The 12,479-nt window shown below is 38.0% G+C and overlaps 1 protein-coding gene across 8 annotated transcripts in view; it reads right to left on the bottom strand.

Annotated features, from left to right (window-relative positions):
* Nucleotides 1–1,167: 1,167 nt before the first annotated feature.
* Nucleotides 1,168–12,479, bottom strand: part of Lin7a (lin-7 homolog A, crumbs cell polarity complex component) — a 147,291-nt gene continuing 135,979 nt past the window's right edge. For all 8 annotated transcript variants that reach the window (XM_060378012.1, XM_060378013.1, XM_060378018.1 and 5 more), the window contains one exon: nt 1,168–6,259. The gene's annotated coding sequence lies outside the window, so the exon portion shown is untranslated. The remainder of the gene's footprint in view (nt 6,260–12,479) is intronic.

The following is a 12,479-nucleotide window of genomic DNA, read 5'->3' as shown; positions in this document are numbered from 1 at the left end:
CGTGTGTGCAGAAAATGGGAGATGGAGATGGTGTCATGAAAAATATTGACACAAACCTCCACACCCATTCCGAGGATAAATCGCAGGTTAGGAAAGCTGAGTGAAGAAGAGCTAAAGATCTGTATAGGGGCCCAGAGAGTAGAGTGCTTCATAAACAAGAGGACCTGAGTTCAAATCCCAAGCATACATTAAAAAAAAAAAATCTAGGTGTGGTTGTATATGTCTAGAACCCGAGCACTGTGAAGACAAGACTGTTGGAATTTGCCAACTGCCAATCCATCTTTAAGTTCACTAAGAGACCCTGTCTCAAAGGCTAAAGAAATACCTGATGTTCTCTGGATTACACACATACACACTTCAATTAAAATATTCAGTATTTAAGCCTTCTTTAAAATTATTTTGAGCTGAGTTTTCAATTCAAATTAAGTTTGGGATTAAATAAAAAAAAAAAAAAACTAAGTGATTTTAGAATAAAAGCCTGCACAACACACACACACACACACAGGCCTATACACTCGGTTTTCAAAGAAGTAGTTTAAAATTGAGTCATAGTCTGATATTGGGGTAGAGTATTTAACCTTGTGTAGAAGAAAATTTCATGACATTTCTCAGTTATAGGACTCTAAGCTTCTATACCATAATGCATATACCAAATTTCATTCTCATCACGTTGCATGTTCTATGATGTTTTTACACTTGTGGATAAGAGAACCATGTAATGCCCCTTTTTCTGATATCATATTAATGTTCATGTTTAGAGAATCTTATTAATCTAAAAGGGTTTTTTATGTAAGTTAATTATTTTTTGTGAGGGGTAGCCATCTTTGAAGGATTCTTGGGATAACTCCTTTATAATAAAACTTAGAAACGTGTGGCAGATAACATCCAAAAGCAAATGGTGAGATTTCAGAAACCAAATTGGTATCCACTTGCAGAATAGCTTCAACATCCCTCTCCAAAATCCAGTCTCAGAAGGTTTTATGTGGCATGCAGAAGGGGAAAGAAAAGTGCATTCTCCCTTCCTTTACAGAACTTCATCCCTCAACAGAAAGGTTTCACTGTGTTAGGAGTAGAAAAAACATGTGAGACTTCACATCCAAACACACACAGTGCAGCATCTGGTGACCCCCCCCCCCCGCGACGTTAATAAAAACAGCACTTCCAGTCTGGTGTCTAACACATTTACTTCCCAGCAGCATAATACTACTTTGGTCAGGTTGAACCACTGCACAATTTTGCAGCTCTTTCATAAAAACAATGAAACAATTGGAAAGACAGGAATGTACGTGCAATGGTGAAAATAAAAAAAAAACAAAAAACGGCACAGTCGGCCAATCCTTCCCTACGAATATGAAATATCCTTGGTTCTTCTCCACACTGTGTATTTATAAGCCCTTAAAGCAGGGAGTTTTGTTCTTTCGGTTTTTGTAGCACCAAATAGACACAGTGGCTGACAATAAATAATTCTGAAGTCTTCAAAACATTTTCACAAATAGGAATTTTCCGGATCTCAACATGTATGCATGTCCCTGGCTGATATATTGTTCATGAGAGTATGGCATAATGTAAGGTTCAGTTCTCACCCTGCTTTTTGTTTCTGATGTGATTTGCTGACTATGATGATTTATAATTTACTAATATTTTTAGTTAATACTTAAAATAAAAGCAATTCTCTATAAAATGCCTCATTCATTTTACTGTAATAGTGTCCCCAAAGCCCACAGATAATGGTTAGCATATGAACCATTGTGTCAGACTTCGTGGGTTCTAACCCCAACTCCAACAGGCAATTGGGGACCATGGAAGAGTCATGCCTCTGTGCTTCAGGTTTCTTGTGTGTAAATGGAGCCTAGTGAAGAGAGCTTTGTGGAGAGAAGTTTATGCAAGCACTGAGCACAGAAGCTGCTACCTGGTAGGGACCGACACAACGTTAAAACTGTTAAAACTGCTAAAACTGCCTGCCTCACTGGGTTGTAACTCTGCTTAATGGATAAGCAAATTTGAGTGGTATGTTCAGAAAAGCAAGCTGACCTAAGTCTATGTATTCAGAAAGCATTTCCTGGTTCCCATGGGTTGATGGTTTGCTGTTCTAGCATATGTGAAGAGGATGCAGCGGATGATAAACTAGTTCGGCCAGAACAAGCACTAAGGAATTCATCAGAGCAAGCCTTAGGGTGGAATTACATTTGACTTGGGTCACATCACATTTCTAGATTCTAGCATGCACCAAAAAGACAGAAATATTTGTTAAATACATACATACATGGAAAGGTTTGGGAGGCAGGTGGCACATGAGAAATTTCTAGCTCAGGTCTATTCTAGGAATCAAAGATGAAAGAAAGTGGTATTTGAAAACAGAAAGTTTAGAAATGGTGCTTTCAATGACCACAAATTCCTTTGAAAAATAGAAATAACACAGGGAAATCTAATATGCTTGATGATAGAACTTCTTTTATAATAAACTAAAGCATAGGCTGTGTAAACTTGAGAAATGAGGTTCCATATATATGAAGGACCCATGCCAGATTATCCAAGGGCCTTTGTAAAGAACTAGAGAGATTTAGTTTACTCATTATATATATATAAATCTGAATTCCCAAGCACTGCTCCTGACTTAAAGGTCCTTGAACCTTTGAGATGTTTAATTTAATTGGATTCCAGGTTGTATCTTAGAGGAAAGTCTGCCTCTGGCTATGGCATGCAACATTTTCCTGCCAACTAATAGAATATGTTAGTCAGAAGTCAAAATTAATTCATTTATCTTCCTCTTCTATAATTCATTCATTTAACATTAAATACTCATTGAGTTTCTATAGTGTGCCAGCCCATCTGTGGGCCCATAGTCAAATTACTTGGTCTTATGGAGTTTGAGGTCTAAAGAAGGATAGGATGGTGTGGAAGGTCTTCCCAAATCCTCACAGAATGATCTGAATCTGTGTCATTATCTTGTCTGAAGCCACTCTTACATATAGCCTGTGAGTGCTTAAACAAAGCCCAGCTGAAAGGTGAGAAATGCAGGCACTCACACAGCCACAGATAGTAAGAGATGTTGAAAGTAATATATCACATTTGGAGTCCTGAATGTATGTCTGTGTAAAAGGAAATAAGATCAGCTTGATGTCACATTTGGGAACTGCATTTGTAAACGGGTGTAATTTGTCTTTAGACACAAACTCCGGTTCTTAACAAGCCCCTGAATGATAGTTTGTTTTTTTTTTTTCATTTAGATTGTAGCATTGTCTTAAAAGATAATGGTGGCTCTCATCGCTAGAGAATTCCCTATTGATGACATGATTGAGGAACACAGAAGTCTGTTATTCTTCCAGAGTCGATTGTAATTTAGGCTCATTATCTCCCTGCAGATGTTCTGTTGCAAATGGCAACAGAATAAAAAAAAAAAATGTAAATGCTCCAGTGAAAAGGTTCGGGAATTCTTTTGCCTTTTGTGCTTGCTTTTAGAAATCATATTAGGAAAAAAAAAAAGGTGCAGCAACAGTTTGTTTCAGTGTCCACCACCTTGACCAAGGGAAAGACCTGACATTCACTTCATCAGGCCCCTGTTGAGAAGTCACAACCACGTCTCCCTAACTCTCATCACCCCATTTATTATGTTCATATTGAACTGCGTGGAAGATCAGCCTATAATACTTTTAATGTGTGGCATTAGACATGTCGCTGGCTGTATATGTGATTCCTGGGAATAGAGAAGGTTGTAGGAAATTTGTTCTTCCTTTTCCATCGTGCTTCAGCGAAACTTCAGAGCCACACCAGGGGCTTCTGTACATCTTTAGGGGTGTCACTTTTGATTACTGTTTTAGGGAAATGCTTACATTTCAGCAAGCTAAACTTCACGAAGGAGAACCAGCCATTTATATGTAAGACCACGAAGACATCTAACCTGTCCTTGGCTTCGTACGAATGATGGATTGCTTCATTTCGACAAACAACCTGGTGTACATTTATCAGCACTACATGCTGTACAAATGAAGCATGAAATACAAAGACTTCTAGAAAACACCAGTGTGAAGTATCTGCTTATTTCCTAGTTGCTTCTGACAATACTTGTACTGATGTGAAACCAGATGTTAATTTTGATTATTAACTAAACACATAACAGCTAAGTGAAAACATTCATCTTAAACTCCAAATTTATACAATGTACTGAAACTTGTTGAAATGATCATTTTCTCATTCTAAGGGTAAGATGATTTCCTTTTATGAGAGTCTTGCAGCAACTCCTGAATAGCTTTAAAATTTTGTTAAATGATAACTAAAATATATGTTTATTACTTTTTTTATAAAAATGAGAACTATCTTTCAAACTGAATAATGCTCATATAGTCTCCACTTATTTCTTTTTGTCATGCTTGTCCCTTTTATTGACCTATTTTATATAACATTCTGGGTCCTACCTGACCCCTCCCCCAATCTCTAGTAAAAACGATACGTTTTCAAGGATGGGAACCTGTTACCACAACAGCATAGTGTTGAAATAAATTGGAGTAGCTCTTGGGTTCTGTCTGTTTGTCACCTGTTGGGTGATGCACTACCTGGAGCAGTAAGAAATTACTATTGTCAATAGTACCACCCAATGGTGTGAAATAAAACATGCTGGGCAAATCTAATTGGTGTTGTTTAGTTTCAAGAAAATGGCCTGTAAGCTGAGCTTCACAAATTTCTATGCTGGAGGACTATCTGAAATAACAAATTCATCGTATTTTTGGAAACCATTTTCTGCTTTTGGAAAAAAAAAAGGACATATTAAAATATCTGACTCTGTTTCAGTGGTGTGTCTGCTTCCTTTAACTAGCAGTTATTTGTGTGTGTGTGTGTGTGTGTGTGTGTGTGTGTACACTTTTGTGCTTAAGGTGTTTAACTGCCTAAATAGTTATAGCTTCCTACTCATTATATTATGGAAAACCAGATCAGGTGCCTCGATTTACCCTAAATTAAAAAAATACTGTGTACAGGAGGCGCTAATAAATCTCTGTGAAAGTTGAAAAATCTGATTGCTTATTTACAAATAGGAATATGCAAAAATGAAACAGATTTTCCCTTGGAGAAAGTAATGTCTGTCATTCCTAATACTGACATCACTGGGTTCCACATTCCTCAGTGTAAAAGGGCCAGTACCTTTAATCATAGAGTGTCAAAAATATATAAAGTTTGAATTTAGGTTGACTGATCTAAACTTTATGTGAAGTGTATCCCCTTGGACGTATATCTATGTGCACATATTAGAATTCACTTTTATAAATCTTCAAGATTTAAAATACCAAATAGCCTTCTGTGAAAGCACATCAATGTGTGCAGGATAGGTTTAGACTTCTCCAAAGTTCATCAATAGAAACAAACATCAAGATGTAAACTTATCAAGTGATGATGAGTTCATAAAGTGGAAATAAGAAATAACCTCTTACCAGAGTGCTGGCCCTTGGCAAACAAAGAACCAAGTTATAACGTATGTACTCCAGTCTTATGTAGATTATGGAATAAATATTCATTATGTTCTTTTGAAATTAATAAAAATTAAAAAGGAAAGCATTGAGTTCCAACCCACTCTTCTAATAAAGTAAAAGTTCAGCTAAAATATCCTAAAATAAAAATTTTGGCTAATGTGTTCAGAAATTGATAGAAATGGAAAATAAAAAAAAAAAAGCCAGCTGTTTCCAAGTTCTGAAGTAATTATGGAGGAAAGAACCTGGCGTTTTCAAGAGAATGATGGTTGAATTTGCAGTTAAATCAAATTCCAATTCAGACAGCTCAGCAATATAGACCGTGGAAGGGTGAGGGCAGGGGCAATGGGTAGGTTCCTTTGAAGTGGCCACAACCTTGAACTGATGCAGTTTGAACTATAGCCTAATGAAGGGTTTGATAATCTCTGGAAGAGCCTTACACCAAAGATTCACTTAATCCTAGCCCTGGTGATTTGTTCAAAAGTCACAGACTTTATTCTTACACAGTTTCAGTCTGCAGACTGGAAAAAGTTCTCTCCCTCAACACACCAAGAGTTTCCAGTGCCATGAATGGAACATCTGAGTGAGTAAAAAAGCAATGAACGGAGGGGAGGGGCTGGTGCCCGGAGGAGGAAGATGTTGAATTGCCTTGGTAAATAATGGATACACCGCGTGTTCACAGCGTTGTGACTGGTAGAATTACTCGTGTTGCCTTTCCCTTCTTCTATGTGCTGGGATTCTGGAGCACGGTTCCAAAGTTGTGACTGTTGCATGATTGACCTTGGTAGTAATCCTTCAAGGGCCTAAAATGAGGTGGGTTGGGGAGGAGGTGGAGGAAGACAGTCGAAAGAAATAAGTGATTAGTATTTATTTTTAAACTAAATGAGTAAAAACATCAAAAACTGTTCCATTGCTGGGAAGAGACACCATGACTAAGACACCTCATGAAAGAAGGCATTTGACTTGGGGGCACATTTACAATTTCAGAGGGGAGAGAGTCCATGACCATCTTTGGGGAGAGTATTGGAGCAGGCAGATATGTATGAAACTGGAGCAGTAGCTGAGAGTTTACATCTTACAGGCAGGAGGCAGGGAAGGAGGGGGAGGAAGGAGTAAGAGGAGGGAGGTGGGCTAGGCCTGGTGGTAGGTTTTTGAAACCTCAAAGCCCTCCTCATCTTCTATGATATACCTCCTCCAACAAGGGCACACCTCCTGATCCTTCCACAAATACATCTACCACTGGTAACCATACATTTAAATGTATGGCCTATGGGGGTATGTAATTTGACACCAGTTTTACACAGGCTACAGTCATTTGCGAGGAGGGAACCTCAACTGAGAAAATTCATCAGAAGATGAGATTGTAGGCTAGGCTGTAGGAGGTTTGAGTGATTGATGGGAGAGGGTCCATTCTATTATGGGTGTTACCACCCTTAGGCTGTGGCTCCAGGTGCTGTGAGAAAGCAGGCTGAGCTAACCATGGGAAGCAAGCCAGTAAGCAGCACCCCTCCATGGCCTGTGCATCAGCCCCTGCCTCCAGGTTCCTGCCTTGCTTGAGTTCCTGTTTTGGCTTACCTCAAAGGACTATGATTCAGGACATAGAACTCAATGAATCCTTTCCTCCCCAAGTTGCTTTGGTCATGATGTTTCATCACAGCAGTTATAAGCCTAACTAAGACAGGGAGCCATTCTCATTCAAACTTAGAGTGATAATGCCTGGGATCAGATCATTTGAGGCATCCTTATTCATGCTCACTCTTCCACACATGAAAAAAAAATGTTATGAAGTAATTAATGAATAAGACAGGAAAAACCACAGCATTTCCATAAAATGAAATAAAGAATTTCAGTTTGGAAAAAGTTCAAATATTTAACATTTCTTCCTATTCATTCCAGGTGATTCTAATTCACTCCATGAAGGCAAAAATTACAAATAACATTCATAGCATAACTGTAATTAATATGAGAGCACTTACTAATGCCTTTCCGAGCCTGCAGAACCTGTCATCGGCTCAATGGTAGTACCAGTATTCCTTTTCTGAAGCAAAAATCAAGGCCCTTCCCTAAGGTCAGTTTGACACCACATGGAACATCCCTCATTGGATGGGATCTGGAGATGTTGTTTTCCCAACAGTTCCTTTAGAACTGTCGCTCTTCTATTAGTACGGACTCATTTTTCCCAAACTTTGTTTTTAAAGATGCTGCTATTTTCATGCCAATTAATTCCCCCCAAAATACACAAAACAGGTTCTAGAAAAAATGTTTGCACTGATCCTCTGGCTGAAAATCTTTTGGTGGCATGCCAGCAACCAGAGCTACAAAATAAAAAACAGATGGGCAAGAGGCTACTGGGCCTCTTCTTCAGTTGCCTACCTGCATTGTGGAAAGCATGGGCGCCATTAACATTTTAACCAGTGCAGCATCAGTATTAGTGTGACTGAAATCTTACTTAATGTCCACCAGAGATCGCTTTACGGAGTCTTAGAAGGATGGCTTTCTAAAGTGATGGAGCTAGAGATGATTTTTTTTTAAGTAACCAAATTATCACATAATCACACATCCTAACGGAATGGGGGGGGGGCTAAACGCAGTTTATATCGGCAGACTCTTAAAGAGTCTTTTTGTATATTCCAAAGGAGGAATGGGACTAAGAAATATACCAGTAGCTGAGAGGGTAGCAGGCAAGCAAGTAAGGGGTAAGGGGGTAAGGGTCAGGGTAACTCCTGGGAGAAAGTATCTTATTATTTACCTATATAACATGATCTAAAGTGCAGAAGATTAGTGATTCATTTTAAGTGGATTTACTGTGTGTGTGTGTGTGTGTGTGTGTGTGTGTGTGTATGTGTGTGCTAGAGGTCAACTTTGTTGACTTGGTTTACTTCCATCTCTTTGTGGATTATCAGAATCACACTTCTGTTTCCCTGCTTAAATCTGCCTAAAGTATCTCAGTTGTTAAAGTTTTAGATTGAAAATGAACAGGGTTTTGTGGCAAGTGCTTTTACCCACTGAGCCATCTTGCTTTTTTTAAACAAAAAAATCTTGGTTTATATTTCCATATGAATTTTGTTGAACAGATTTCTTTGTCAACTCTAGGAGGGGCCATTCTGGTCCTCAGAATTATTCTTCCCATCCCTGCCTTTGGGTGGGTACCTTTTATCTTGTCGAATCTGTAGATATGCTGGAATACGTATTAGTGGGTAACTTGGTTTGGAGGTGAAACAATGGTTTGATAGTCAGTTGATGTCAAAATAGACGGAATTGAAGGTCATCAGAGTAAGACAAGTAAGCCAGGCACAGGAAGACATAAACGGAATGTTTTCTTTCATACTTAGAACCTGGGTTGTACATATGTGTGCATATAAATATATAAATATATATATATATATATATAATGAAAAAACAAAAATTGGCAAATGGAATTGTATGAAACAAAAAACCTTCTTCACCACAAAAGAAACAATAAAGTGAAGAGACAACTGGAGAAAATACTTGCAAATAGTGCATCTGATGAAGGGCTAATATAAAAAATCTGTTAAAGAAATCAGGTGATTCGGCAGCAAAACAAAAAAGGTCAAAAAGCAGCCAAAGCACTTAGATGATTACTTCCAAAAGAATACGAAAGGCCAAGAGACACATGAAAAATAAATAGATAAATTTATAAATAAATGAGCTCATCATGAACAACTAGGAAAATAACATTTTAAACCAAATTGAGATCTCTTGACTTCTAGAATGGCTACTTAAAAGATGAAAAAAGACAGCAAGTGTTAAAACAGTGCAGAGGAAAGGGATACCAGTATTGGTTGGTGCATTATTTGTGATTGATGACAGTCGTTGTGGAAAACAGTATGAAGCCTCCTCCAGCACCATGCTATTTGGTTTACTATGATTCTGCAATACGTTTTGAATGCAGAAAATGTGATCAATATAGTTATTTTTTTTCTTTTACTCCAGATTTTGTTTTAGCTCTTAGAGGGTGCAGTGGCTTGAAATGTTTAGGATTATTGTTCATGTTTTTGTCAAAAATGTCCTTGGAATTTTTCTGACTATTGCATCAAATCCTACAGAACTGTAAGATATAAAAATTGTGTTACTTCCAAGCCCTAAATTTATAGTAAATTTTTGTGACAATAATGGAAAACTAGCACCAGTGTAAGGAAGAAGTTCTTTTGAGATGGTGTTCTGCTTTGGAGGAGATTGGGGAGGGTGGTTTGGACATGGCTAACTCTAAGCAGCGTGAAATTGAGTCTCCGGGAAGTTCATGAATATGAGGTAGAATCAGCAACTGTTGAGTGTGAAGAGCAATGACACAGCATTTCAGTGTGCTAAGAAATAGGAAGCACATATTTTTCAGTCTAAATTCTGTCGCATCATTGGCCCACTGTAAAATGTTGTGCATAAATATATATATATATATATATTTAAAAAACGTTTTATGTCTCTCTTTGTAACATAGAATACAAGTAAAATGTCTGCAGCCCTTACAGGGTTATTGTGAAGTTGTTTAACAGGTTTGAATCACTGAGACGCTCTTGTATTAATTGTGTCACAAGCATTAGCATTCTCATCACTTCTGTTCCACTTTTCTGCTTGATGCTTTCTGGATTCCTTATATTTACTCTTCTCAGGTCATCCTATGGGATCTGCAGCTCACAGTGGCTGGGTCAGTGGTTTCAGCAGCAGTTCCTTGGTATTAGCACGAGGTAGAGAAAGAGTTCAGAAATGACAAAGCAAAAGATATAGAGGTCCAAAGGTCAGGAGGAAAGGTCAGCGAGGCAGCTGACAAGTTCCAGCTACTGTGTTTATCTGTGGTGATCTGTGGTGCTTTCATGGCTGATGAATTCTTCATCTCATGCTTGCCCAACAAAGGGAAGGAACAGGCATTGGGCTTGGATGTTTCTTGGAATAAGTGTTTCTAAAAAAGCGTTACTATTCCTCTTCTTTTTTATTCTTTGAAAATCAGAGAGAAAATCCAAATGTGTACATGAAGACATGCTTTAAAACTTAAAAAAAAATATATATCCATGTAAGCTGAATAAATGTAGCACTTTCTCAAAAGAGTGCTATCACACGAAAAACCCTATAATCATATTTTCTGTTTGGATTTCTTTAATGTAACTAGTGTATTCATACTTTTACATTTTTGGAAATGGAATCTAGTCTTCTCACTTAAACACAGAAGCGAATGTGAAAGACAATTTTTAGTTTTGCAGAATTTAAAATTCAAGTAGGTATGAAAGACAATCCCCCCTGTACAGCTTATATTAAATCAGGTTTTCTTTTTTATCCACTTCCCATTCATAGTGACTTCACAATTTTTACCTCCTCAGATAATATATATTTCTTCTGGTTTTGAAAATATTAAGTTATATTTCATTTGATAAGCAGTGAGACAGGTTTCTGACAGGTATTCTGATTCTCTGGTCTTTGAATGGCAACAAAAAAATTCAAGATCTGTTTCTAGCTAAGTAGATTTAAAAGCTTGACATTCTTAAAAAACAACTAGTATAAATTAATAAGTGTTGTAAATCCTTTTTGACCCCTAAAGATCAAGTTAATTAAAAATTAAGCAAGAGCTAATGCAGGTCTTCTTGACTGAATTCACCATAAAATCTATGGGTGACATGACTTGGGTATGTTTTGATTATTCTTGAAGTGGTCACTACCATTTACTCTCAAGGGTGGTATGATAGCTCTCTTGACGGACATGGCTACAAAGTTCACGTTCAAGCAAACAGAACTCTACCATGTCTTATGTAAACAACAAAAGACTGCTGCTATTTTTTTCCTGGTTAAATATGTAAGTCTTTCAAATAAACCAAGGAAAAAATCCTGAGGTGACTTCCTGAAGACTAAACAGGGGATAGAAATGGAAATGGCTATTCATGGTCAAATTGTGTATTTCCAAAGATAATTAAAGGAGCAAAACATGGCAGCTTTCAGTAAGATCAGAGATCAACATGTTGCTTTCAAACACACCTGGACATTTTACTCAGGGCTAGTGTCATAAATCATTCAGGAGAATAGGTTTGAACCTGTATTTCCAAGGATAGAAGAAATGATAGCACTAGCAGAAAGCATGTTAGTTATTGATTAGAGAATCATAGATTTCCTCTATTACTAAAAGAACTTTTTAGATATTTTAATTTTATTTTTATTAATTACAGTTTATTCACTTTGTAGCTCCTTCTCTCTTCCCTCCTAATCCCACCATCCATGCCTCTTCTCCACCCATACCCCTCTGCCAGTCTACTGATAGGGGAAGTCCTCCTCTCCTTCCATCTGATCCTATTCTATCAGGAGCTCCAAAAGGAGAACAACAGAACCAAAAAATCTGGACACAGGGGTGTTTTCTGAGACTGATACTCCAACCAAGGACCATTCATGGAGATAACCTAGAACCCCTGCACAGATGTAGCACATGACAGCTCACTGTCCAGGTGGGTTCTCTAGTAATGGGAACAGGGACTGTCTCTGACATGAACCCAGTGGTTGGCTCTTTGATCACATCCCCCTGAGGGGGAGCAGCCTTACCAGGCCACAGAGGAAGATAATGCAGCCAATCCAGATGAGACCCAAAAGGACTTCTGACAGGATTTTGAGAGTACATGATAGTTAACTGAGAAGGCTAAAGCCTTTTCTGTGTTTATCTCTATTTATGGTGTCTGCCCCTATCACATCATTTTATTTTAAGCCACTCCATCTCTTGCCTGGCTCAATCTTAATTTTCCAACTTGCCTCTCTTTCCGTTATAATCCTGTAATTTTCTATTGTCACAGAAGCCAAACTGTATCTTTTAATTATTTTTTTCTTTCATATATTACGTTCTGACCACAGTTTGCCCTCCCTCCCTCGACTTCCTCTCTCCCCATGCCCTACTTGTCCTTTTCCCTTCAGAGAAGGATTGGCCTCCCAGGGATATCAACCAAACATGGCATATCAAGCTGCAATAAGATTAGGCACCTCCCCTCATATTAAGGCTGATGAGGCAACCCAATAGGAGGACAAGGGTCCCCCAAACAG

This window comes from Meriones unguiculatus, chromosome 2, assembly GCF_030254825.1.
Source record: "Meriones unguiculatus strain TT.TT164.6M chromosome 2, Bangor_MerUng_6.1, whole genome shotgun sequence".
NCBI lineage: Eukaryota > Metazoa > Chordata > Mammalia > Rodentia > Muridae > Meriones > Meriones unguiculatus.
The sequence above is the reverse complement of the archived record's forward strand: the minus strand, read 5'-3'. Positions and strand labels throughout refer to the sequence as shown.